The following is a 4,913-nucleotide window of genomic DNA, read 5'->3' as shown; positions in this document are numbered from 1 at the left end:
ACATCTTTTTTCCGTGTGTACTCGAGTTTACCTCGAAACGCGCACGCTAAAGAAAATTAAAGCTTCTTTAAATCGTATGATAAATGTGAATTATTAAGCAAAAATCAGAAATGTTTGCGAGAGAAATGCTGCTTGGCACTGCGAAGACCGTTGAGTCTGATATATTTCGCCGGCGGGATTTTCAGCTGGGAAGCATTGAAGAGTCCTCATCCTCGCCGAGGCCAGGCGGCGCTGTGCAGGCAGTGCACGGACACCTCGTTTTCTAAACCATTGGTGCGGCGGAGCGGGGCGTGGGGCGGAGTAGGGCAAGCGCGCGCGGCCCGTCTCATTCCAGAGACCTTTGCTAAATTGGGAAAGTGGCGTCCGCTCACCCGCACGCCCGCCTCCCCACCCTACCCTCTTACACCCCACCCCTAATTCCCACCAACCCCGTTGCACCCTTACCCACCCTATCCCCGCTACTACTCAACTACCGTTCAATACGCCGAGTGGCCTACACACAGTGAAGCACTTGTCAGCGTTTAATAAGGTTGTGCCGAATATTGCAGGCGTTAAGTACCAAATTTGAGTACTTGCAAGTGTCCCCATGTCCCCCCGAGTGATGTGATTTGACGAAAACCGTCCTATGTTAACTTGTAAATCGGTTGTTACATTGAAGGACTCCGGAGTTCAATAAGGTTTGCTTGTTCATAGCCAAGACCAGATAACAGGAATGTATCCTCCGGCATCAACAGCACCAGCAGCAAGGAAAATCGCGGGGCAGAACGCCCGCCCGCTGCGCCGCCGCCGCGTTGCTTCGCTGTGCGCGTAAATATGCGCCCCCATTCATACTGGGCTGTCTTATCAGACGTCTTTCCGCCTTGATAAATCCACGTCTCGTCCTCTCCAGCAGGCAGCCGGGCCCCAGCCGCTTACGGGCCCGCGGCGGGGCGCTCGCTGCTCCGGGCAGGAAGGCCGCCAGCGCGGCAGCCGCTCTCTCGCACCGATCCTGGCCGCCGCTGCTCTGCGGACTGCTCTTGCTGCCGCACCGCGTCGCTGCTTCGGGCAGGAAGGCAGACAGCACGGCAGAAGCTCTCTCGCCGCACCGATCCTGCCCACCGCCCGTCGTTGCGCTGCGGACTGCTCTATCTTCCTTCAATTTGAGCGCTGCTGCGTGTTCACAGTTTCCCTGGCGCGCCACCGCCGCCGCTGCCGCCGATGTTAAATGATGCAGAAAGCAATCAAAGAACAGTAAAGGAGTGAAGGGCTCCCGCTCGCTCCCGCTCCCCACCGCGCCGCCGCTCCCTTCCCCTTTTCTACTTACGCCCTCCTTTATGCTGCGCGGTTCATCAAAGGCGCAGGGGAGAGGGTAGGCAGGGTCGGAAAGGGAGGAGATCGTGTTTTCCGCGAAATGTTGTTTGTTGCACCAGGGGCTGGTGCCTGCTGCTTGGCGTGTGGAGGAAATGAACGACTGCAAATGATGTTCTTGTTATTTTGAGAGATTTATCGGAAATTGTGTGCGTGTGTGCGCAGTCGCTTTCTTGTAATTTTTTAGTGCAAGCGTATTAAAAGTCTGTGCTGCACAGACGGACATGTCCGTTTAGATTTTATTCATTCCCTAAAAATGTCCCTAAAATGATACAGTATCTGTATAGTGGGTGTAGGTGTGTGTAAGGTGTAATATACATTACACCTTAGGTGTGTGTGGGGGGTGGGGGGTCGTGTGCGTGTGTGTGAGCGCGCGCGGTTTTGCCGTTTACGGGGCACGCGGTTGTTTTTAATTCGCGCAGAACAGCCAAGTGGGCCGGACTTGCAACAGTGATGCCGATAAATATCCATTACGCCACGATCTCCCCTCACCCTCCTGAGGGGAGAGAGAGAGAGAGAAAGGGGAGCAATACCCCCGAAATCCACCCGCAGGACACAAGCACCTCCATCCCCCTCCCCTCCCTTTCATTCGCAACCCCCTTTACCGACTGCTTCGCCCCTCAGCTGTACGTCCTCGTCGTGAAATAAATACAGAATTATGGAGGTCTGCTTCTTTGCAATGACCCACAGCGAATTATCGCCTAGCCATATATTGGTCGTAACATAGGGAGTTTTCTCTTCTTTTTTGGAGGGGGTAGGGGGTGGGCGGGGGCATGAACGGATGTCAGTGAGAGGGAAAGGAAAAGAGACGGCCGTCGCGAGCGTGAATCCTTCCCTTTTACATTTCGGCATTGGTAGCTCTGTAATACATTTTTCGTGTTCACACTTTTTGTCAGTACCTCTAGCAGCAGTAGGCCCAAGAGCAGGGCAGTGAGGCAAGTAAGTGAACTATTGAGCCATTCTGCTGCAAGGACGACGACGTCTGCTCTTTTCCAGTGCAACAGCGATATGAAATGTGGGTGCATCGTCAGGGAAAGGAAGCAAATTAAGAAAAAAAAAAAAAGAAAAGCGAAGCAGCAGATAAAAAAAGAGCACGGGAGGGGATATGAAGCGGGGGTAGGACATGGCTTTCAAGTTCCCCAAAGCGCAACGATGTACCATAGCGATGCAGGAGGGGTTATTGGATTTCTGCTGAAATCTCGTCAGATGCACCTCCGCCGACCGGCCACAACAACCGAGCCGATCTGCGCGGGGAGTGGGCGGCCTCCGGAGGAGAGGAGGGGGGGGGACCTCATCAGCCGATAGAGCGCGGGCCGGCCCGTCGGAAGGGAGGGGGCGCTAAGCACGGCACCAATCCGATTTCAACTACGCAGCTTCCTCTTTCCTCCTCGGACCTCCTCCTCCCCGCCGAGAATAAGATGAACAACGACCCCATGACGGCCGGTAGAGGGGGAGGCAGGCGCCCCTTGCTCCTCTCTAATCGTCGCGGCCATCATCTCGTCGAGGACCGATCAAGAGCCGGACGACTGGCTGAAACTTTAGAAAAAGTCTACTCGTGTGTTGCAGAGAAATAATTTGATAATAATTATATTTAGGGAAGTTTTAACCGAATGAAATTGCCTGAAGCCTCTTTCTCCTCCCTGTGGATACTCCACAATTCTCCATTTCTCTTAAAAACAGAATATTTATTTCTTGCCCTTCAAGCTCCACGCAAATGTCAAAACAAAATTAAAAAATGGCATCATATATGTAAACACGGGTTTTGCCGCGCTACTTACTTTGTTAGTTATTTTTTTCCCTGCAATATTTCATATTTCGATTAAGGGTTTGGCGCCTCATGCGTGCAGGGGCGACGTGCAACACGATATAGCGAGTAGTCCCGTGATTGATTACAATTTAAGCACTTTTCCTCCTTTCTTCCTCTCTTCCTTGTTCCCTTTTTTCCCTCCTCCAAACCCCGCTTTGCTCCTCCCTGCAAGGAGCAAAGCGCCCCTCGCCGAGTGTGAAACAGCGCAAGCCCATTGCAGACGCCCGCCCTTGTTCCACAAAACTATCGGAAACCTCTCCCGAAGAAACAAATTATTGGCTTCCACTCTTCTCCGTTCGGCCCTGCTCCGCTGGACTGCTCGGCTGGGTTGGGTGCCGGACGGGCAGCAGTGGCCAGCTGCAGGCGAAGACACCGCGAGAGTGCAACCAACTCCATGTCTCTACCGTCCTGTCATGAACATGGAACATTTTTGCGCAACATTTTATTTTACGGCCAATACGTACTAAGTAGCCAGTCATTTTATTTGTAATACTATAGTGTAGTGAGAAATTTGGTTTCAGATTTATGAGCACATTTCTGCTTAACGGGGATACTCAGTAGATTGCACGATCAATGGGTACAGTCGTGTAGTATTTTTATTTTATAACTGGCAAGAAGTTATCAGTTTACTGTAAAGAAAATAATGTGGATATTAACAAACCATATGTATGAAAAAATAAATTCATAATCGGATGTAAACATGAGCAAAGTATACTACTAAAATTAAGTGTAATGCACTCTAGCTCATGGGGTTAAAGCATGTCTTTCTACACAGTGGTGCCATTAAATGCCGTGAAGTTCAAGTGTACTGGTTGTGGTAGGCGTGGTACGGCTCGTAGCGCTGCTCTGCTGATCGTTGAGCGGTCCCAACTATGTAGCTGTCCATGCGGAGGTGGCACGACTCAGGGATGCCACGTGCAGAACAAGGACTACCGAAATAGCGACTTGTTGACTCAGCCAGCGGCGGCCAGCTAGACAACGCGGCCTGGACGAGAGGGAGGGCAGCCCCGACTGACGTGCCAGCAGCCGCTCCAGTGCCTCTTTATACTAGAAACGAAGGGCTGACCCTGAGGCTCGGTCTCGGTGCGATAACGATCGGGTTTTGTCCCTTCGGGCCGTCGGGAATGGGAACCCTCAGTTATTATTATTTGCACAGAGTACGTGAGGAGCTGTGCCCTTCCCTGTAGTCCAGAGAGCAAACAAGTCTTGTCTATCTGTATTGCCTGTCTGTCTGTCGCATTCGCGATCTCTCTTCTCTTTCTCTCTCATACAGCAGCACTCCCCAACCCCTTCGCGCTCGACTCCAACTGTTTTTCTGCGCACCTCCGAAAGCTTCCGACCACTACTCTGAGGCCGTGCAGCACTGCCGCCAGTCGATCTACTGAGATTGCGACCAGCATCATGAGCTTGCAGAGAGAGTGGGGGTCGAGCGAGCGCCGCCAGCGACGCACGTTGAACACGCACGTGGGTGACGCGTGCGAAGTGCGTGCGTGGGCGCGCGTGTGCGCGCACGCTCGAACTACACGGTGCGCCGCCGCGCTGAGTGAGTCGGACGCCCTAATGTAACTTTATTGTAATTAGCACGTAATTGTTGAGAATTGGATTGCTCGCAGCGGAATTGTGCGCGCGCCGCTCCAGCGTGCTGTGCCACGCCGCGCCACGCAGCAGCGGGCCCACCCCTTTTCTGCTGCGTCGTGTCTCACCACCCCACTTCTCTCCCCCCCCGTGAATCCTTCCCTTTTACATTTCGGCATTGGTA

Source organism: Frankliniella occidentalis, unplaced genomic scaffold, assembly GCF_000697945.3.
Source record: "Frankliniella occidentalis isolate FOCC.00 unplaced genomic scaffold, Focc_3.1 Scaffold49, whole genome shotgun sequence".
NCBI lineage: Eukaryota > Metazoa > Arthropoda > Insecta > Thysanoptera > Thripidae > Frankliniella > Frankliniella occidentalis.
Note: the sequence above shows the minus strand (reverse complement) of the source record.